At 31.8% G+C, this 24,739-nt stretch overlaps 1 long non-coding RNA gene across 1 annotated transcript in view; it reads left to right on the top strand.

Moving 5' to 3' along the window:
* LOC148304144 (uncharacterized) overlaps positions 1-24,739 on the top strand; it is a 192,753-nt gene that overhangs the window by 112,262 nt on the left and 55,752 nt on the right. Inside the window, exon 8 of the long non-coding RNA XR_015838382.1 lies at positions 13,488-13,681. This is a non-coding gene — a long non-coding RNA (uncharacterized LOC148304144). The remainder of the gene's footprint in view (positions 1-13,487; positions 13,682-24,739) is intronic.

Below are 24,739 nucleotides of genomic sequence, written 5' to 3'. Positions count from 1 at the left end.
AAAATAATATCAGAAATGAAAGTGGTTACAAACAAAGTTGGTTATTTTATTTATGGATTCGGCAGTGACTCCATGGTAATACCAATATATTTTTATATTTAAATTCCCATGGTTATTGCCACTATTTCTCAAACTCAGTGTTTGAAAATGATGCGGAACGCATCAAAACACGTTTCGCTCACTCCTTTCAAGAACGTCATAAATCAAAAATCGTCAATTTTCAGTTGTACATGTTTTCGGAATGCCCAGAAAATGTACTTTATCCCAGAAAAAGAGGCATATTTTTAACATGATATTTACCCGCTACAGGGCAGAAAGTGTTGATTTTGCGTTTTGAAGAAAAGGTATTGTTTAATTATTTTTTTAAATATACTAAATATTTTCAAGTGGAGAAAAAACCTTCAGGTTTTACCTAAAAAGATCTGTTGTACAGTTAATAGTTCAGTAAGTGGTTGATATTTTTTTTAAATACATTGTATTATATTTTTAAATTTTAAAAACGTTCTCCTGGAAAATAAAGTTTTTTGATTTATGACGTTCTTGAAAGGACTTTATTATTTTCAATTTATTTTATCTTATAATTTGACCAGTTTATTTCTAACGTCACACCGCTTCTCTGCGTTGGTAGCCAGAGAAATGAACGCCACAACAATATGTTTTTGCATACAATTATTACCTCTCCCTTTTTTTATTATTAAAAAAAAATACTTTATCACCTATAAATGTCTGAATCAGTTTTAAATTTACGTAAACTCATTTATTATGGGGGTTTTATTGATTAGAGTTTCTAAAATTATTTTCTGGTCCTGTTGAAACTTTATAATGACCAGCGGCTTTGATCCTTGTTTGGTCGAAAACAATTTTTAAACCCAAAATTTTCCGTCAGATAATCCGCTTATGTCAAAGCCTAAATGTAACCTTCATCCCTACTTGGGTGTCAGAAACAAAGGGTAGCCTTCCCTTCCCACATACAAATACAAGGCTTACATAATTAATTTTGTTATAAACTAAGGCCCAAATCCCCTTAATTTCGTCAAAACATCGTTAATTCACCAAAAAATTATATTTGATACTCTTTTTGTTTTCCTCCGTCGTATTTTCGCCTTCAAAAACCATTAATTTATAATGAAAATTTCCCAACAATACATTTACCTTCATACACACATACTATACATACACGTACACGCTCATTGCACACAAAACATAACCATAATAAAATTTATTTTAAGTTTAATATATTACAAACAATAGTGATTTAATAAATCGGATCAGATCAATCATAACCTAAAGTCTGGCGGTGTCAAAAGTCTGTGTAATCGGAGGGCATGTATGACTAGATGTATGGATGTGAAGGAGGCGAGGAGTGTATGTCAGGACAGAAGAGTGTGGCGTTCCATCCTCTCTGCCTACCCCTGCGGCGAAACGGCGTGATGGTAGTAGTAGAAGTAGTAGTAAAGCCAAAAAATAGGTAAAGACAATAATAGAAAAATTTATTTTCATATTTTTTTTAAATATACTTATTTAATTTCTTGCATTTTTTCGTTGAAACCTCGTGGCACATTTTATAAAATTTAAAATATAAATATAACTAAAAATTTTGTTTTTAACCACTTTTATTTATAAGTACTTTTTTTAACAACCACCTTGTCATCTTCAGGGATGGAAAAATAAAGAAAAAGTTATAGTTGAGTGAGCTGGCGGTATAAGGGAGTGGGTTATTAAGTTTTGTTTGAAGTGAGGGGTTGGAGGCGTTTTTATTATTATTATTTTTAGGACCAACAAAAATAATAAGATAGGCTTTATTTACTTAAATTCACTTGGTTATTATGTAATGTTTTAATTTTATTTTAAGGCTTTTTAATTTTCAAAATCTCTAAATGACATAGCGAGTTTTTTATTTCAATGAAATATTTATTTAAATGTAATATAAATTTATCTTTTGAACGAAATTGTTGTATTTATTTAAAATATTTTTTAGTGAGTCCAAATGTTTGCTAGATTTACTCTAAGTAGGAATTATTATTGCCAACATCTCATCACAGATGAAGGAATCTATTGATATGGGAATAAGGAGGTCTGGATATTTACGGAGCTTATGACCTGTCATAGGCTAGTTAAGTGATCACTTTACACACGTGTAACATTCGTCATTGTACCCGTGATTGACAAAATACCTCTCTTTTTTTTAACTTCAACATATCGCTCACTCCTTTCAATAACGTCATATATAAAAAAAACTTGATTTTTCAGGAGATCGTTTTTAAAGTTTGAAAATATAATTAAATGTATGTATTAATTTTAAATCAAACACAGATTTTTTGAGTCTACTAAGTTCTACTAAAATCTGTGTTTGATTTAAAATTAATACATAAATTAAAATGGAGTTCTACAAATTAAACGCCAAATCAATAAATAATTAAATGTGTTAAAAATAAATATCTAGCCACTTATTGAACATTTTACTGTGCTACAGATCTTTTTAGTTAAAAACTGAATGTTTTTTCTCCATTTGAAAAATATTTAGTGTATTTAAAAAAACAATTAAACAATACCTTTTCTTAAAAAATGCAAAAACAACACATTCTGCCCTGTAGCGGGTAAATATTATGTTAAAAATATGCCGCTTTTGCTGGGATATAGTACATTTTCTAGGCATTCAGAGAACATGTACAACTAAAAATTTACGATTTTTGATTTATGACGTTGTTGAAAAGAGTGAGCGATATGTCACAAATCTCTCATAAATCTTTATCGTCAACGTTGAGATCTCAAAATATAAATATATGTTTATTATTTTATATAAACAAAAATTTTATGTTGTTTAAAAAATTAAATATTTATATATTTAAAACAATTCATTAGAATTTTTACTCATTTCAAAATACCATATTCCCAGTCTACATAACTATACTACGTACTTAAATGCAAAAACCTAATGTTTTAAAACCAAATTTAATAATATCTTAATTTTATGTAAATGAAGTGCTCCGCAACATGGTTTTCCAACATTTTATTTATGAAATTTATGTTTTTTCAAGATAAAATTTACATAATTTCACGGGTAAGAAAGTACGCTTTCATAAAGGCAACCTTTTCCTCTAATTTAAAGGGGTTTCCAAACAATGGGAACACATTTATTTTAACCCTTTAGATTCGCAAACAATTCGAATGATATATAAATTAAGGGTTGGTATTACATTTCAGCAAAAAAATCTCAAATTCCTTGTAAGATTTTACAAAAGGATAAAAAATATTATTTTCTATTGTTTTTATTTTATTATTGTATAAAATTAGACCAATCTGTTTATAAGAAAGAATGCATTGTTAACGGTTTGCAATTGTCGATGGAATACTTAAATTATATTAGTAAAAGCTTCCATCATCCCACCATAGGTATCTCTAGTGAAGTCAAGCGCTGTGTTTCGAGTTTGATCAATATATCTAGAAGTTTTAAGAATTTGTGTAGTGTGGTTGTCAATCACGGGCAGAATGAGTGAATGTTACACGTGTGTAAAGTGATCACATAAATCTATGATGGTCGTAAAAAAGTCCAGTAAATGCTCAGACTTCTACATTTTTCTTCACTATTTTTAGTTTATTATGCAAAATTTTTTGACGAAACTTTATCAATGGTTGATAATTAGTGGCAATAATAATAATAATAATAACACTGGCCAACAATTTACAACTTTTATTTTGTAACTGGCATGAAAATACCTGATCTTTGTGCACTTTGCATAGCTGAATTAAAAAACAAAAGCAAAAAAGCACGTCAGAGAGCAGCTTGTTGAGCTCTTCGTCATTTTAGAAAGCCAGTTTCTAACTTCCAGACTAGCAGAGTTCAAACGGGATTTCGCTTTTATCCTTTTTTGCCGCCCTTCCGTGATCTGACATTATGATTTTGTTTCTGAGGTTTCCTGCATTCACTGGCATACAAATGGGAGCTGATGTATCTGTGGTATTTAATATTACCGTTTTAGTTAAAAAAAAGTTAACCATTCAAGCCTGAAGTCCCAAAAACCTTATTTTAATAACGTTATACGAGTATTCTTCTTTTTTCTGGTCATGATATGTTTTCTCCATACTGGATTCTTGGGACCATGAAAAATCATGACGTCCTGTAGTTGCATGCCCATAGTCCGCATGTGCGTGAGATTACACCTAATCCTGGGTATCAGGGGAGGAGAGGGTTGGGTTAAAGTATAAAGTTTAGGGTGGTATTCACCGCACGAGTGTGTAGTACGTACCAACCCCTTGTAACGTCGTTAAAGTCCCCGACGAGCCAACAGCCCGTGCTTTTATTTCAGAACCTGAATCTCCATAGGCATAATTTTTCATTAAATTAACATAAAAAGTTGTGCGGGCGTGAAGATAAAATAATACCCCCACCCCCACTTTAGAACCCTTCCCGACAGTGTCGCGTATGGCGAATCAAGATAACGCTATGGAAAAAGGAAGCTTTGAATATCACAGTAATTTCAGTACTTTCAAAAAATGTATTTTTGTAAAAAAAATGGTCGTCACGTCGCTTCACAACAGAAGTAGGCAGAGGGAATAAAATGCCACGCTAATCTATCTTTGGAGATATCATATATACATACATACCGATTATTCTGACTGCTGACATGATTATTTCAGTCTCTTTTGTTTCTATTATCAACCACATTCTACACATGTAGTAAAAACTGGTGAAAATGCAAATAGTTGATGAGAACATTTGTAGTTCTCAAAACTAGTCGTATTTACATAATAATACTCAAAAGTGGTCTTATACAAACGTTTCACTATTATAAGTTATTTAGCTTGGTGTTTCACTATTAACAGTTTTCAGTTTTCCTAGACCAACGAAAAGTATATTTTATGATATTTAATATTTCATATATAACACTCTCCTTATCATTCATCGTTTACTTTTTTGTTTTTAAGATAAATATTTGTGTTTTTATTATTTACACAAATATTTCAATTTCATTATATTTCTGTGAGCCCAAGCGGCTCATTATTAGAAAAAGGTATCAAATTGTGGTAGAGTGGGTTTAAACCGAGAAACTTTGACTTAAGAGTCCGCGACACTAACCACGGGACCACAACCCGACACTTTGTGTAATACAACTTAAAAAGTTTTAACTAGTATTATTCAAAGTGGCATTATTTGATCAATGATTCAACCAAAACTAGAGTTTAACCAGACTTTTTTATGAATAAAAAGTTATTAATGTTTCCTCACGATTTGATCTTATTGATGTAACAACATTTTTTTTTCGTTTTTCACGAGTTGCTAGTGCACATTTCCATCCAACCAAAGAACAGGAAATAAAAACGACACCCTGAACTAGGTACTATCCGAACGGAAGGGTAGGGTCATTGCGGCGGGGCAAGAGGGGGAGGGTGAGGCGCGGGTCGGGGAGGGGGATGGTCAGCAATTGGACATAAGGGATGGAGGTGGAGGGGGGAAGGAAACAAGGATACATCCGGCCACGTAATCCCAAGAGATGAAAAGGACTAATTTGTCACGATACGTTTATTGCGAATCTGATATTTTATTTATTTTTAAACGTGTTTTTTCCCGACTAGGGGAGTATTTAGAAACATTTCTTTGACACAATCAATGCAAGAAGGTATTTTTACCCGTGTAAACTTGATGTATGGAAATGAGGCATGAAGTTGGCAAAATTAAGATAACAATTGACTGAATGCAGTCAAAATGCGATATCTCAATGTGTGAATGATGTTTGCATGATGACATAAAGATTGAATGCAATGCTGAGATAAACATTATCGAAAGAATTAACAAAGGTGTATTGAGATCATTTGGGTATATGACGGTTCTATCATTGAGAATTCTATCATTTTTTTTTTTTTTTTTTTTTAATATTATTTTTTAACATCATTTTTTAGATTTTGTGAACAAGTATTTGGACATACTCAAAATGTTGAGAATTCTATCATTGACGGTGAGTAATTTTTAATGATTTTAGTCGTTAATTTGGTATCAACTTTATGGAATAATTTGATGATCTCAATATTTAAAAAAAAACATTTCTGAGTAAATGGATAGTTAATACAAATGATAAACCTCCCACCTCCCCCCTACCCCCTTCCCACACAACCCAGCGCCTTGTTGAAAAATTGGCAGCCAACCCCTAAGTAAAGGTATTATAGTTAACACGGCTAGTTTCGAGAACTATATATGTTCTCATCAACAAGTGAAAATACAGATTGTGTTTTCACTTGTTAGTGAGAATATCTGTAGTTCTCAAAACTAGTCGTGTTTACATTAATTCGAAAAATTTAAGCATTTAGAACATAGGAGTGATCACAATGACTTCATATAATGAATGACCGAGCTCACACTGTCTAGATTCATCACAATGCCAAATTCACTGTTAGGATTAGAAATATTGTATTACAAGTACATTAACAACTTAAAAATTGGTCTTATACAAGTGTTTCATTTATCATATAAAAATTTCTAGTGACGTATAAAATTACTATAGTCATTTGGTTGCGTAACTAGACCATTATTATTTTTCTAAAAACTATCTTACTAGAGTGTTTATAAGAAGATTAATGTTTTAAATGTAAAAAGTTTCAGTAATTTAACATTAATTAGCGCTTGAAAATAAAAATAAAACGTGAAGCTATTACATTTTCCCTCTAAAAGTGCTATAAAAGGCTATGACTGGTCGCTGGAGGAAAACAACTTTACGTTAATGCTTTAATAAATCCAAACTTCGTCTTAATTGCGCAATAAAAGGAAGGAAAAACTGTCCGGCGAACACCCTCTCTGCAATCCGTTTTCATTACTAAAATGTGAAATGGTTGTGAGAAAAGGCGATAAACCCCCCGGGTACGGGTAGTTACTTGTGTATTAACTGCTGACATTAATTACTTCATGATTATTTAGAAACAAGGTCATTTTCGTGATATCGCGTTCCCTGTAATGTGTTACTGGGTAAGTGTGTATATATATATATATATATATATATATATATATATATATATATATATATATATATATATATATATATATATATATATATATATATATATATATATATATATATATATATATATATATATATATATATATATATATATATATATATATATATATATATATATATATATATATATATATATATATATAATATAAAAACAAAACTTTATCACTTATAAACATAAACAATAAACAATGACTGTAAGTTCCTCTCCAAGCACAAGATCTTTGTCTCTTTATTGGAGAGAACAGCGTAACTAATTTAAAGATTGTTAAAAGTAAAAATAAAAAGTAAATGAATTAAATCATTAAAAAATCTTGTCAATGTATTAAATAATTAAAAAATAGGATAATATTTATCAAAGATATTTAAATCCTTTTGTTCAAACGGAACAAGCTAAATAAATACTTTACCAACTTCGCAATCAACCAAAAACTGACGGCGCTACATCAGCCATATTTCCAAACGTATCGAAACGCACGAAAATTGTACCTACATATGGAAGGTTCTGAGCCCATTGCATATATACAGATTTTAAGAATTAATGCAATATAAATGTTCAATAATGGGCAGAATGGTGAACGTTACACACGTGTAACCTAGCCAAATGCCAGGTCGTAAGCCCTGGTATGCTTAAACTTCCATCTCCTTTAAAATAAAGAGGAATGAGTATAAATAATAAATAAGTATGAAATAAAGAGGACACCTATAACATTATCATGCATAGTAAATCTGAAAAAAAACATGCGAATGGGTACAAATTAAAAAAATATCTTTCAGGAATTTTCGATTAAACAATTATTATACTCTTATCACTATTTCACAGGTCTGAATCTTTCACATTTTGAAAGATAATTACATTTTTAAATACATTTTGCGTGTAAGCTCTGGAACTTTCAATTACACAAAATCCGCTTTTATTTATTTTTTTATTACAATTTATGTAAAGTTTTCTGTCGGCTGATAATCGTCCCGCGTACTTACTTGAACTCAGTATTGGGTGAACAGAAACTCATTTAATAAATCTTTGATTCTGATGAAGTTGATTTTTTCCCGATTCAAAATATTTTATTAGACTAACTTGATATACCATAAATAGGACAATATTTGTAAAAATATAAATTTTCGTTTATTCAGTACCTTAAATCTCCTTCAGGGATTCAAAGATTACATTGTAATTTCTACACAATGTTTTATTGGAATACACGAGTCATTTTTATATGTTAACATCTGTGTTAGGTAAAAACATGCCCTTTCATAAAAAAATTTTAATTCGTGACGACAGCAACGTATGTTCAATGAAACGTCAACACACGCAATACGAAACATTGCTCATGGTGGTATCGTTCTTCTTGACAGTTTCGGTCACACAGTACTCAATATTCACGATTGCATTATTTTTTCATTGATTTTTATTATTTTTATGGCTTCACAAGCATAATGAAATTGAACATATTTTAATTGTATGCTTCATGTTTTGTTTATTTTCTTTTCAATAAAAAATGCCACTACAACATGTACTTGGATATAACTTGTGTAAAATAAAAACTAATGTAAAATAGAAATAAAATTTATCTTATTTATAATTGATCCCTTTATCGTCTTTTTGCACTTTTAATTTTTAAATGGACAAACACATGAGGTTTGTCGGTTTTCAAAAAATCAAAAACAAGAACAAATTATAATATCGTCATACCTTAAAATATAAAATTTGGAATGATAATGTGTTTCATCCGAATGCAAATATTTCTACTCTTTTATATGACACGTGTAAAATTTTTTAAAATTAAATTGAACTATTTTGAGTTGCAAAAAGGTATACATAATAAGAAAAAGTTTTTTTTTTAAATATTCAATAACATTTGTGTTAAGCCACCCAACCGCCAGGGGCGTATTCGAAAACTAGACAGCGGCTCTGAAACGGGGGGGGCACAGGAAATATATTACTGTAATCTAGAGACCTAGCGTACGCGCTCCGTAAAAATAACTGAGAAAAATTGTTTCGACAAGTACCGGCCGCGGGTTTAGCCGTCAAGGGTTGCAGAAGGAACGAGGAACGCTTCGCAATTAATCGTTTTATTTTCGCATTCATAATGTGAAAAAATTAAAAATAACTGGCTGCGCCTCTGGAGACGGCCATTTTAAGTTCCGACGGTAATATTTAAATCGTGCTTCCCTTTTTTCTTGGATTTTTTAAAATATGTAAAGACCTTTTTTTGACGTTGTTGAATATTTATATCCGACTTATTTTCATGAGCATGGCAGATGCCGCTTCGCATAATTTTATCTTATTTTCCGTAAAAAATCGCGTAAGAAGATGATATACATTTTTAATATTTAAATTAAAGTGTTAAATGGAGTACGCACATTAAACGCAGAAATACACTCTTTAAAATGAATATTCAAATTTTTATGACAAAGGCTTTTTTCCTTGTTAAATTTTTGCTCATTAAGAGTATTTAATTCCAACGGAACCTTCATTATATCAACTTAATTACAACGTAATACTTTTTATATCCCACCCTTTGGATTTCAAGAGATATTATACTTCACATACCAAGTAAGTCTCTAAATATGGACTGAAAAATAATTTCCATTAAATTATGGAAAATGTGAGCTCATATAAACATGATGATTCTGTATTTTATTCAAATATTTTTTTTCGTCTTGTGATTCAGACTCTGATACTTCAAAAGGCTTTAAAATAACAAAAAAAAAATTTGGACCTATTTTTTCTCGAATACATTGAAAGAGACAAAATACTGAAGCTCCCATATTTTAATCCACAATTTAAACGCCACTTTTACAAAACATTCAACTCATATTTATTCAGTTATCATTTTACAAAATATTTATTTTCAATAGTCCCCTGTTTCAATAATTCTGTTAGTAGACTCAAAAAATCTGTGTTTGATTTTAAAAATTAATACATTAAATAAATTATCCTTGTTCTATATTTGCAGAGAGTACCGTATTTCATTGAGTTTTTACTTTGTTACAATAGCTAAAGTAATTTTCCCATATTTAGCCGAAAACAAAAATAATACCAGTTGAAAATGTTTGAAAAAAGTTTTTTTTTTATTTTTGCATGTAAATGATATTATGAAAACACGTGGTAATTTTTACTACCACAAATTTAAAACTAAATAACATTTCTTTCTTTATTTACGATATTTTTGACATAGACCGAAAAAGAGGATATAGAAAAATATTTTTGAAGTACACTCGTATTACTCTGAATATTTCTTTCAAAACAATCTCGGAGTAAAAAAAAATATGAAACTTGAAGGTTTTATAAATTTATTTGCAATTCTTTATGTATATTGTATTTTGTTTTTTCGAATTTGGCTTACGAATTAAGATACTGGCTACAATAATAATTAAATCAAATATTATAATAGATTGTAAAATATTTATCGTAATTCTCTCTCGCATTACGGTATCTACCCGCCCGTGGCACTAAATAATGAAACTTTTAAAAGGCTCCTGCCGCACCTGCTCCCGTGCTTAACGCAGTTTGCCCCTCCCGGCACACAGCAAGTTAAAGTTGCTCCGCAACGGCTAACCGCTCCTCCACTATTCTAAACTGGAATTAGCTGGGAAGAGCTTTGTTAGTGGGCGGGACGCAAGGCGGGGGCGCTGGGCGGGAGGACGCCAGGCGGGAGGACGCAAGGCGGGAGACGTGAAGGCCGGACCCGCCGCGGGGAAATCTTCTATTTATGTGTCTGCTACTTAAAACCATCTCAGTGGATACAAAGCCCGGGCTTTAAGTGGTTTCTCTGCAAAATGAAAGGATGGCGTAATTCGGACACCAAGGGAAATGCGGCGCTTAACGGCATAGTTTAAAATGTTTACTCTAACAAAGACAGGGATAAAAATTTGCATCCTAAAATATATTAAAAATTTATCACATTAAAATAAAAAATCTAAAAAATAGATTTTTACATAAAATTTACATTAATGTAATTTATATTTGAAGCACTAACATTGTGATTTTCCATTTTATAATCAAAATTTAACGTTTAAAATCACTATACATATTTTATTATAACTTAATTTTAATGTCTACCGGTTTCGCATTATCATATGCGAAATTATCATATTGTGGTGAATAATAAATATTTAGTTATATCATTTTTAAATGCGTAGTCCACTTGCGAATCGTGTTATGTTAAATTAGTTGAGAAAACTGATAAAAATGTTTATCCTTATAGTCAAGATATAAAGGCGCATTTTTTGCGTATTATACAAGTCTACGATTATATCGAATTCATTTATGTTAGGAAATGATGTCTCTGTCAACAACAGTCATTTAAATATATTATTATAACTTAATTATAATGTCTACCGGTTTCGAAGCTAACCGTTTCTTTATCACGACTGATTACTGCAAAATTTTAGAATTAATCAGCCTTTATTAAGAAACGGTTAGCTTCGAAACCGGTAGACATTATAATTAAGTTATAATAAAATATTTATAATGATTTTAAAACAAAGTTACATTTTAATTTTTCTATATATTAATGTACTAATTTATTTCAGCATATTCTCTTTCTTTAGCCTTCTGTCCTTCACTGCTGGATAGAGGCCTCTTCCTTGTACTTCTGTTTTTTTTCGGTCTGTTACTGCTTGCAACCAATTTCAATGACGTTGTACTATCTTTTTTGAGGTCTTCCGACGCCTCTTTTAGTCTCCTAAGGTTTCCCCATCTTCCATCTCGAAATTCTCCCATCTCAATTTTTTTGGGGTCCAGCTATGGGGTATATCGTCATATACATAATTACAAATACAAAATAACAATAAAGTCCCCTCACTACGAAATGGCTGAATGATCTATAATATGTTTATTGAATGGTCATAATCACAAAAGAGTAAAAAAACAATAATAAAATAAATTTACGTGTTAATTTTAAATCGATCACAGATTTTTTGAGTCTACTTAACTTGAGTAGAATTCAGTAGACTCAAAAAAATCTGTGTTTGATTTAAAATTAATATATAAATTAAAATGGAGTTCTACAAATTTAACGCCAAATCAATAAATAAAGTAAAACAAATTTGTGAGGTGAATATAGTTGAAAATAGGAGGAGAGGAAAACCGATGAAAACATGACATGATCGAGTTTGTCAAATACTTGAAAATGGTTAGATCAGGAGTCGGAGTAATCGATGGATCTTTGTGATCTTTAAAAGACAGGAGTCGGAATAATCGGCGGGTATGTGTGAAGAGATGCATGGGCAGATTTGTGTGGCGTTTTGTTTTCGCTGCCTACCCCTACGGAAACGGCGACATGGTTAGAAAGTTAGTTGGTTAATTATTTGTCAAGTGCCTACGTTTATTTTTAGTATTAGATTATGACGTCAGTCACGTGGGCGATGATATGTATAAATAAAAGACGAACCTACCCGAGCTCATCCTATTTGAACTAAGGGTGGAATTTAATATCGCGGGGTATCTTCCGGAATAAATCATGCGTGTGACCCCAGATCATTATCTGGAATGAAGGCAAGAATTCGCAACCCTTCTCATGTAAAATGTAATGTGTACATAGCGAGAGGCAGGAGGGTAGTTCAATTTTCATTACAAACCTTGGCCGCTGAATCGATCATTGAATATATTATATTTATTAAAGTTAATTGATGTGTCAGAAAATAATAGGTGTTTATACTTTCCACTAGCGTTAATTGAAGTTCAAAACGATATTATATATTGGTTGTTTGATACTCATCATCCTGACCAAATTCCACTCTAACTCGTGATCAAATCACCATATAGAATAAGAAAAAAATATACGTTAGAAAAAAATATGGTAGCAAAATCATTTGATAAATCAAATCAAGAAGATGGAAGTCTGGGCATTTACAAGGTTGACAACCATCATAGGCTGGTTTAAGTGATCACTTTACACACGTGTAACATATTTAGACTTTCATATTCTGCTTCATCTTTGATGAGATATCAAAAAATTATATGAAAATAACTCCTGTAATTGGAGATAATCCAGATTTTGTGAACGAGTGTTTGGACACACTCAAAATGTTGTATTTTCACTTCCTTTTATATCTTAAAACACTGGTTAATCATAGTGCTGCTTTTTTTTCGACGTTTAAATATGACAAATTTCGCACAAAGTGTCAGTCTACGGCTCTGGTTAAATGGAATGAGTGATAAATACCCCAAAACATTAGGCTGTATCTCTTACTTGCATAATTTCCTTACTGTTTGTATTTGTGCTCGGTAGCAAATGCTGATCATCAGCATCGGGTTGTTTGCAAGATGGCGGATCGCCTGCCCAGGCATCAATCCGAGAGGGGAAATGAAAGGGAAAATGCCTCCTTTTGTGAATTTCCCTCTTATAAATTAACGCACGAAACGGTTTTCTTTCACCCGACCCTTTTTTATTTGCCCGAGGCTCCACGCGCAATCCGGCGCGGGGGTTTCAGAAAGCAATTATGAATAATGTATTTTGTTTCCCGTTGTTCCAGGGACGGAGGAAGACGCGCTCGTTAATCAGAGTTACTGAAGAGGAAGGGGAGGCCGACCAAGAGACAGGGCTGGGGGCGGGGGCTGGGGGATGGGGGATGGAGGCGGATGGAGAAGAATAAGAGCCCATCTGGTGGCTGTAATCCGCTCCTCAGTTATCTCGCTTTGTTTGCAGGATTTGCGAAGGGGGATTCAGGTACTGTACAGCACGCAAAAGTACGTTTATAATCTAGAAAGTACCTACCTACGTTTATGAATTTTTGCTTGAAGCTAATTTAAGGAATAATACCATATAACAATATAAATAAAGAATTACCAATATTTTGAGTGTGTCCACAAAATCTGGATTATCTCCAATTACAAGAGTCAATAGATGATAATTTTAGATGTCAAAAAATAATAAAAAATTTTCACCTATTCCGGATCTCTTACCGTAAGTAATAAGAATAAATCTCATGTTCATAGAATAAATTTCATTTATATAACGAAATAAATGGAAAAAACTCTCCTTTTTTTTAAATCTCTTATAATTAGTGACATGTTTAAATCTCAAATTTTACATAAATTTTTAACCGTAGATACTGATTTCATTGCGTAACTATCTATACGTAAATATCGAATTGTAGGAATGGGAAACGGCAAAAACGTAAAAAACCTTAATTGTAAAACCCCCTTAAAGAAATTTCTCACAAAAACGGCGCCATATTTAGTGTAATTATTATTATTATTATAAACGTGTGTTGAGATAGTTTGGGCATGAGTAAACAAATGAGTGAAGAATTATAAAACATATTTATGAACCGAATGTGGTTGGCAATAGAAGCAGAGTAAGAAACTGAGGAAAACTTGGCATGATCAAGTATTTCAATTAGGTACTTGAAAGTGGTCAGGTCAGGAGTCGGATCAATCGGTGGGTATGTATGAGAAGATGCATGCATGTGGAAGAGGCGAAGAATGTTTGCAAATACAGATTGGTGTAGTGTTCTTTTCTTTCTACCTACCTCTGTGGGAAAACCGCATGATGGTTGGTTATATGTAAACATATCGCTCACTCCTTTCAATAACGTCGTATATATCAAAAATTGTCAATTTTCAGTTATGCATGTTTTTGGAATGCTCAAAAAATATTTTATATCCCAGCAAAAGCGGCATGTTTTTAACTTAATGTTTACCAGCTACACAGCCGAAATTGTTTATTTTTGCATTTTGAAGAAAATGTATTGCTGAATTATTTTTTGTAATATTTTAAATATTTTTCAAATTAAGAAAAAACAGTCAATTTCTACCTAAAAAGATATGTTGCACAGTAAAAAGTTCAATAAGTGGCTTGATAATACATTTCATTATATTTTTAAACATTAAAAACGATCTCCTGAAAAATCAAGTTTTTTGATTTATGACGTTCTTGAAAGGAGTGAGCGATATTCAATTCAATGCACAATTTTTGTCCAGGACAAAGTCTATTTGTATCAACGACAAATAATAATTTTCTAGAACACTTAAAGTTAATGGTGAAATTAAAAATACAAAGCGGATAACAAAACAAAAAGTACTGTTTATTCATAGAATAAGATCATTAAAGTCATAGAAAAAATTATTAACTTTATAATATGATTATATTAAAATTATAATCCTTTTTCTAACGAACATTGAATGATCAGTAGGAAAAATAAAATTTGACGCCTTAACAGTCTTCTGGATTATATCAGGCAACAGCTTGTTGATGATATCGACTTTTTCCACTACCTTAAATAAATGTTTTACTATGTTTGGATTTTTTAAAAACCCTTTTTAAAAATTAACCCTATTCTGAGAGACAAAACGTCATATAATCGTGCAATACTTGACGAAACGCGTGGTCGTTTTTCGCTATAATCGGCCATTTTCGCGTGCCTTTACATCTGCGGTTCTCGCAAGTATCGGGAGAGCATAAAGAGTGATTGATTAGTGAAAACCTGCCAGCTCCGGTACGAGCGAGCTTCACCCCTTCCCACCCCTTCCCTCGACCCTACCACCGACTAAGCTACCCTGCATAAACCACCCCGGTCGCTGTCCCAAACCAGATACTGACTGTTGGCAAAAGTTCATACGTGTTCGAATTTTGATTTTTCTTTTGCGAACGAGATGATTCCCTGTCTATTCAAGGGCACACGGAAGTCAATACGTCAATTTTTACTATTACTTTTTCGTATTTGTTATATTTTTTCAATTAAATAACATACAACATACGTTAACAAGTACATTAAGTAACTTACAACATTTTGAGTGTACCATATATATATATATGTAGAACTTCCAAAATTTTGAGTAGTGTGGTTGTCAATAATGGGTAGAATCGGTGAATGTTACACGTGTGTAAAGTGATCACTTAAACCAGCCTATGATGCTCCTTTGTGGTGAAGTGGTCAGCACGCTCAGCTACCGTATTGGAAGTCCCGGGTTGGATTCCCAGGGGCGGGGTTTTTTTTCACCCTAACATTTATTCATCATTGCCTGAAGTGGAGGCCTGATCACCTTTCCTTCATGTGTTAATTAATGATCAAGTTAATACCGCGTTTATATGATGCAGTGCCCTATGCACCATCTGGTTTGGATGAGGGTTTAAAGAACATATCGCTCACTCCTTTCAAGAACGTCATAAATCAAAAATCATCGATTTTCAGTTGTGCATGTTTTCGGAATGCCCAGAAAATGTACTATATCCCAGCAAAAGTGACATATTTTTAACTTAATATGTACCCGCTACACGGCAGAAAGTGTTGTTTTTGTATTTTGAAGAAAGGGTATTGTTTAATTGTTTTTTTTAAATATACTAAATATCTTTTAAATGGAGAAAAAACCTTCAGGTTTTACCTAAAAAGATCTGTTGCGCAGTAAAAAGTTCATAAGTGGCTTGATATTTTTTTCTAATACATTGCATTATATTTCTAAACTTTAAAAACGTTCTCCTGAAAAATCAAGTATTTTGATTTATGACGTTCTTGAAAGGAGTGAGCGATATAGGAAGAAATCTCATAAGGTGATAATATAAAAATCAGGGTATTTACATGGCTGATATTTTTTCATTGGCTGGTTTAAAATCATTTTGTATACTGTATAACATTCACCATTCTATCCGCGATTCTTCTATTCAATAGACTTTTTTGTCTGTTTGAAATCGATACAAATAACAGTTTCAAATAAATTCACTCCTCCAAGATAGCATATTCAATAACCGTAGTACAATCACGTATAAACTTTGTCTACTTATGTATAAATCAATACATAATATGGCTCCAGATAATCTAAAATAGCTGTGCATTCCAAACGGATTGGTTGATAGTCATCTCACGCTTCGATCGGCTACAACAACCGCTATGGGAAAAGAAATCTTACCAGCTTGCAACCAGCGCACTAAATTTGGCATGCGTGCCTTTACTGTTGCGTGACCGATGGCGTGGAATACTTTGTCACCGGTAGACAGAAAAAATGAGGGTGATTTGATCTTGTATAAAAAAACTAGAAAGGCATTTACGTTAATTATTTTTCGACTCCTTTTGACATTTGAAAATATATCCAGTGCCCTATGCCCTATTGGGTGCGGACAGAGTTAAAAGAAGAAGATTTATTCACCAATTAGGTACTTTGGAATTTTATTATAACGTTGCATTCGAATACGCGTGTATTTTCATATGCTATTTTCTTTCTTATCGCTTTACAAACTAAGACATAGAATTTTTTTGATATCATAACATAGATGAAGAAGAATATAGAGTCTAGGCTTTTACAGGGCTTGCAACCATCATAGGTCTGGTTTAGTGATCACTTTACACACGTGTAACATTCACCAATTCTACCCATGATTGACAACCACACTACTCTTTTTTTTAACATCGTGACACAGTATGCGCGAGTTCTCGATTTAAACTATTGCTTTATCCATGGAATCTAGACGTACTGTACATGTATACTATTCGAAGCATATTATTTTATACCCACTAAACCATTTTGAAGCCATGATAAATAGGTTTTCGGAAAAATGTGCGAAGCCTTAGGGGCCACCCAGTTTCCACCCATTTCCCGACCGACGCAAAATTACAGCCGGAGCGCAAAATGCTGAAATATGTTCGAAACTAATGATCACTGTCCGCTGGTACGGCATCCAAACTATGCGCTCTATACATATTATTATGTACATGCATTACAGAACCTAGCAGGATCATTAAAATTGCCTCTAAAATACAAAGTCTAAATTAATAACAAATTTTGTAAGCGCCTTAATGCATTTATTTAAATATTTTTACACCTTAATATGGATGAAGAAGAATATGGAAGTCTGGTTAATTCTTATTCTTCTTCCAATCATACGACTCATACATATCGCTCACTCCTTTCAAGAACGTCATAAATTAAAAAAACTTGATTTTTCAGGAGAACGTTTTTAAAGTTTAAAAATATAATACAATGTTTTAAAAATAAACATCAAGCCACTTATTGAACTTTTTACTGTCAAACAGATATTTTTAGGAAAAACTTGAAGGTTTTTTCTCCATTTGAAAAATAACTAGTTTATTTTAAAAAAATAGTTGAACAATACCTTTTCTTCAAAATGCAAAAACACCACTTTCTGCCCTGGAGTGGGTAAATATTAAGTTAAAAATATGCCGCTTTTGCTGGGATATAGTACATTTTCTGGGCATTCCGAAAACATGCACAACTCAAAATCGACGATTTTTGATTTATGACGTTCTTGAAAGGAGTGAGCGATATAACATAAATCTGACGTTGCTTTATGTTTCAGTTCGCGGCAATATCGTTGGTTGGTTCGAGAAAGCTTTTATTTAGCACAGACTCTTTCATTTAAATGTATGATTCTTACCGAATTATTTTGCATAGCCTGAAAACATGATTTGATTTTTTAATGCAGCTTATAATTTAGTAAGTTTCATTCACAAAAGTTTTTTTGTCAAAAAAAAATGTTTTTAACACACCCAAAATTTCGTGAATATTTGGTTAAAATTAAAGTGAAAAGTAATTGTGAAAATGATTATCAGAATAGTGATTTGTTTTAATTTATCACAGAAATAAGTGAAAAATCCATAAAAATAAAATATCTACCAGCTTTCACATAAAATACGTGTATGTACACTAGTAGCCAAAATTCTGTAAGGTATTGTTTTCATGAAAATTTAAAAATCCGCATTTTTTTCTACAAGTTATACATAAACTTGCATTCATATTATTATTTTTTTAGACTGACGGTTATGTTGAAATGTATAGCTTATTTTGTAATATTTTTCAATTAAAACATAAAAAATTAAATGAAAGAATATTACAAATATATTTTATTTATTGTTTCGGCATTAACTTTGTGGTAAGACATGTTACAATGATTAAATAAATCATTATTACAAATGTAGGAAATTTTATAAACCTTCGCATTGTATTAAATAAGACAAAGACTTTTTATTGTGAAATACAGCTTTATTCAAATCGGATTGTAATTACTCACACTTTTTTAAATCTTGCATTATTTACACTTTTAAAGTAATTTTCTATGACTAGATACTTTTTGCGTCATTACGCAGAATCGAATGTCGGCCGCCCCCTCCCGACTTCCGGGGGTGCGATGGTGGGGGAGGGGTGCGGTAAGGGTTTAATAAAGGGGAGGGGGTCCATTGTTCTCCCGCAAATTAATGACGGAAAAGAGAAAAAAGGGAAGATCGATGACTTGGCAATCACTCGTGCGTCTGGGCAAGTAATCCTTTACGTAGCGTGAGATACGAGAAATATAAACTTGCTAACACCCTTTTAGTCACACAAAAAACCCTCGAAAAAATTTTTTTGTGAATAATTAATTTATTTGATTAAAAATTTTGAAACAATAATTATATTCAAAGTTTTTCAATTAACAGGATTAATTAATTTTTAAAAGAAATTAGCGCAAGTACAGAACTTTACAAAAAGTAATTTTACTGTATCTTTTCAACCAGAAAATCTTTGAATGTAAGTAATTTGATAGAATTTGTTAAATTTATAAATATCATTTTATTACCATCACTAGAAAAAAAGTTATTTCTTCTCTTTAAAACTATGAAGTAAGTTTTCTTTTAAATGCAAGTAAATATACATACTTCAAATACAAATATCATTCAGATAGGTATTTCATACATGACAAATTACTCATGAAACAATTTTATTAAAAACCGTATTGTAAAATGAAATTTTGCTCGAGGAAACCCAGTGATGACATGTAATGGTAAATTTAAAATTGTAAATCATAAAAAAGTAAATTTGAATATAAAAAAAATATATATAAAATGAGATATTTAGATTAGTTTGATAAAATATCGCTTTAATTATTTAATTTTTTATTTTGCATTAACTGTATGGAATGACAAGTCAATTATCAAAAATTAAACACTAGTATTAGATCACTCATTGAGTTGTATTTCACATGACTAGTTTCGAAAACTACAGATATTTTCATCGAGAGGTAATCATAAAAACCTGTAAATGAAAACATCTGTAGTTTTCGAAACTAGTCATGTGAAATAAAGTTCAGTTGGTGGTCTAATATAAATGTATGAGCTTTAATTATTGTCTTTACACTATTTATAATTAAAAAATATCGAAGTATAGAGTTTATTTAAAAAAATCGTCGATTTTCAGGATACAAAAGTTAAATTTGAAAATGCAAAATCACGGATCCGTTCCATAAACTGAATTCTATTGGTGTCCTTGCCTATTCACTCGTTAAAGCGGCTGCTACACGACAAGAATGCGAAATCAGTCGTAACGCGAGCGAACGCTACAAGGGACCGAACGGTTCCGTTATCCGTTAGCTCTTGTTAATTTGGGATCTGATTTCAGGAAGAACACTCAATTATTCAGAATCCGAAGGAGGGCCGTGTTTGCGAGAGATTGCTAAACTTTATTGTTAACTGTAAACGTGGCCAGACATTTTACTGCATTTGGTATAAATCGGCAATAGTTGGAAATACAAAAAGACTGACAATGGTGTAATTTTTTACCGCAGGGTAAATTAAAATTTTAAATGTATTATATGTGTAAACATGAGGTGGAGCATATATCATTTTTATACGAAAGAAGATCGAATTCTTCATCCGGAAGTCTGAACATCCTAGGGCTTGAAACCTAGCATTTGGCTGGCTTGAATAAACACTTTATCTTCTTTTTCTCCAACTTTCTGTTCTCCACTGCTGGATATAGGCCTCTTCTATATTTACTTCCATTTCCATCGGTCTATCGCTGTTTGCAGCCAGTTTTTACCTCCCACAGTCACTTTATTACACATATACTTACGTAACGTTTACAATTTTTCCCATTATTGAACACTCATATGACTTTAATTTTAAAAAGATTTACTCGTATATATGCACATGTATATAACATTCACCATTCTACTCATGATTGATAACCACGCTACTGGGATTTTAAAAACTATATTTATTCTTTAACTGAAAATATCTTGCTATTTCTTCGACAAAATTATTGGTTAAATGAGTAACTTTTTTTATTATTAGAAGAAACTTTCATGAAATTCATGTAAGATTCTTTCCGAACAATAATATAAATAACTCCTTAATGGAGACAAATCCAGTGTTTGTGAATTGTAAAATTAGTGAACTTAAATTTAGACACATTCAAAATATTGTGAATTTGAAAAGTCTTTATTTATTTCACGATTGTGACTATATTTATTTATTGCTGCAGACAGTTGGTAGAATTCCATATTGAATTGTTGAGTAATATATCCAAAATAAAACAAGGTTTATTGGATTGAATTCTACATTTATGTATATATATTAATACGTGACGCATTTCGTCTTCTTAGGATTTTATCAGTGGCTATATTTGTTATGAAAACGTTAGGATTTTCCCAATATTTTCTATTTTAAAAATGTACATATGAAAACAATTATTTGAGATGTAACGAGGCGATACGATTACAATTCAACAATTCATTTTCGTTTTTACATTTCCCCAATTTTTCAATACTCCTCAAGCTGTCGGAAACATTTCGCGCGGAGGTTATTTCGAAGTTTAAAGCATACCGCATTCACAGCCTTGACAGGTCGGGTCTTCATCAAAAAGACATTTGCGAGCCGGGAGAGAGCAAAAACAGTTTGCGGAGCATATGTAAGCGACGTCAAGTTCTGGAGTCTCTCAGAGTAAATCTCTTTCACACACAGACAAACCTCCCGCCGCCCCGGACCGCACCTCTGATTTATTGCCACCCCGCCATCCTTCCACCCTTCCACCCTCACTACACTAGACTTCTATAGCGGGCGGTATATTTCCGTATATTTCTATACTATAGTAGGGGAGTCGGTGGTATACGGCCGGAATCATGAAAACTCGCCATTAGGTACGTGTCGTCCACGTTGGTTCGGGAGTGCTGGCAAAAATCATTATGCAGTGGGTACTGATTGCCCTTGCAGGGCGATTTCTGCCATTCGGACATTTCCACCACTGTACTACTACTGACTGCACTAGGAAAATTTCGCAATTAAATATTCTGATTATTTACAACATTCTGAGTGTGTCCAAATACTTGTTCACAAAATCTGGATTATCTCCAATTACAGGAGTTATTTTTATATTATTTTTTGGGTGAAGAAAAATATGGAAGTCTGGGCATTTACGGGGCATTTCTCTAGTGAAGTTATAATGATTCAAGAACAACGTTTCGAAATTGGTTCATATATTTAGAACTTCTAAGAATTTGAATAGTGTGGTTGTATAATGGGTAGAATTGGTGAACGTTACACGTGTGTAAAATGATCACTTAAACCAGCCTATGACGGTCGTCAGCCCCGTAAATACCCAGACTTCCATATATTTCTTCACCTTTGATGAGATGTCAAAAAATAATATTCTGATTATTGTTTCGAGCATTTTATTATTATATTTTGTATCATAGTTTTGTACTTGTTAAAGAAAAGCAATTGTTTTTTTACATCATGAGTTTATTTTATAATAACGACTAGTAATAATAAATACTTTATATTTATATTTTGTGTATTAAAAGCATTGATAACTTTGTAGTATGGTAATAAAACACTCTCCTTACCATCTATTTATGGTAAGGAGAGTATATATTTAGACCTGACGATGGAAGCATAGCATCCAAAACTAGTCGTTATAATAAAATAAACTCAAGATAAAAAAACAAGTGCTTTTCTTTAAGAATTTCATCATGTCTTACCACAAAGTGCATGCCGAAACAATAAATAAAATAGTTTTGTATATTTTTTTAGACTTACTTGATAGAATATTTATATTACTCGTTTATGTTTCCTCGATGGAATATTTTCATTTTCATTTATTATCAAAATATGGCTAGGTATTGTACCCTCTCCATCCAATGGTGTAAAGGGCACTTTATCAAATTTATGCAATGTTCATTTGATCGTTTTTCGTGTGAAGGCAAGGTGACTAGTCCTACGCTTCAGGTGCCACAGTTAAGGGTTTTATTAAATAAATATAAAATTAAAAACAAAACATAAGTTGATTCGGCCGTCACTTTGTGGTAATATCTATCCATTTTTCATTTAAGTTTTATTTGGTGAACACCACTTTTTCTCAAAAGTGACACGTAATCAAATTATCTAAAACGATGCGGAATGAATCGAAATACGCTTTACAATCGATTTCAAGAAAAAGTGGTGTTGTTTTAAGTGAAACTTAAATTATTAAAAAAAAACATGTAGATTTGTTTGACCCACCTGGAAATCGAACTCTGTGCTCCAGTATGGTTATCAAATACGCTAACCACTACATTATGGAGGCGAACATATGAGTGTCACATGATGAAAAACCTAAAGCTATTTCTAACGCTATTAGAGTTGAGATAACGATCACGTATACATATGTTTGTATTGTATATCTTAATAAGCCTGGTGGCCTAAAAGTAGCTTAAAAACAACGTCGAATGTTTTTAACACAGCAAATACAAGCGTTTTTCTATTGTAGTACTATATTCGAGTCAACTCTGGTGATCTACACTACCAATTCTTATTTGATTGTTTTTTATATTAAAGTTAAATACCTAACGTACCTACATATAGAATTCCTTTGAACTTACTGATCAGATTTTTTTTGGTCATTATCCAATAATTTTCGCTATTTGGTTCGTTTGAAAAAATTGCTTTGCAAGAGTGGTCTTTCACAAAGCCTAGACCTTTCAATAAACTTACTTATATTACAATGTACTTTCCCTTCAACAATATTGTTATTGTGAATTGGTAGGTACAATATACCATTAAGTATTTTTTTATAGATACATCCCCATTTCTACATATTTTAGGAATGTGTGTGTTATATACCTACGTATTTGTATATGTTCATATACAATGTACCTAACCGTATGTGAAAAGGTACTTCCCGAGATGTACTTAAAAGATATTTCCGAACGGAAGCCCCTTTTCGCTAAATTAAATGCGCATATATTTACTTTGCGTTTGAATATTCCGGACGAATTAATTAGTATAAGAGAAAATTAAAATGGATCTTCTATACTAGGCGCATAAGTATATGGTACGGTCTCAGATTACATTAACATTTTACTGTGGCGGTTGTCAAAATGTGTTTCCCGTAAATCTATTTTTATTTCTCATTATTTTTTCGACATTAGTGCAATTATTTTCATTTGCATTAAACTTTTATTTGGCAAATACCACCATTTCATAGAATCTATTGTCGGCTGTTTGGTTTAAAAAATAGTATTTACCTGTCTGAATTGATTTAACCACAAAGTTACTGCAAAATCAATATTTTGAAGATATTTATTGTTTTATTCGAAAAACAGATTTTTTTATTCGTGTTATATCGACACTGTTTCCATTTTGTTTTTTTTTCCAGATTGTACGTAATCGTTACATTAAATCAAAGCTTTTTATTACGATATTTTTCCATATAATTGAAAAATTATTTCAGGGGATAAGTATTATATGGCAAAATGTTTTTACAATTCTATTATTATGATAATATTTGGCTTTGAGGAGATGCATTGAGTTTTATTTGCAATCATGAAGTTTGCTGTTTTTTTATAAGTAACTCTCTAAAATTACGAAAATGCTTATAATATTTATTGATTAGATTTTATGACCGTTATACCCGGTGTTCGTCAAACAGAGGTTTGTTATATCATGGTTGTACTGTACTTTACAATAATAATAAAATATATAAAAAAAAAATCTGAGAGAAGAAGGCTTTCAATTTATAATTAAGTTAGAAAGATACTAAAACA

The sequence above is a fragment of the Brachycentrus maculatus genome, unplaced genomic scaffold (genome assembly GCF_059751285.1).
Source record: "Brachycentrus maculatus isolate JH-2025_06_01 unplaced genomic scaffold, ASM5975128v1 h1tg000328l, whole genome shotgun sequence".
NCBI classification, from domain to species: domain Eukaryota; kingdom Metazoa; phylum Arthropoda; class Insecta; order Trichoptera; family Brachycentridae; genus Brachycentrus; species Brachycentrus maculatus.
The sequence above is the reverse complement of the archived record's forward strand: the minus strand, read 5'-3'. Positions and strand labels throughout refer to the sequence as shown.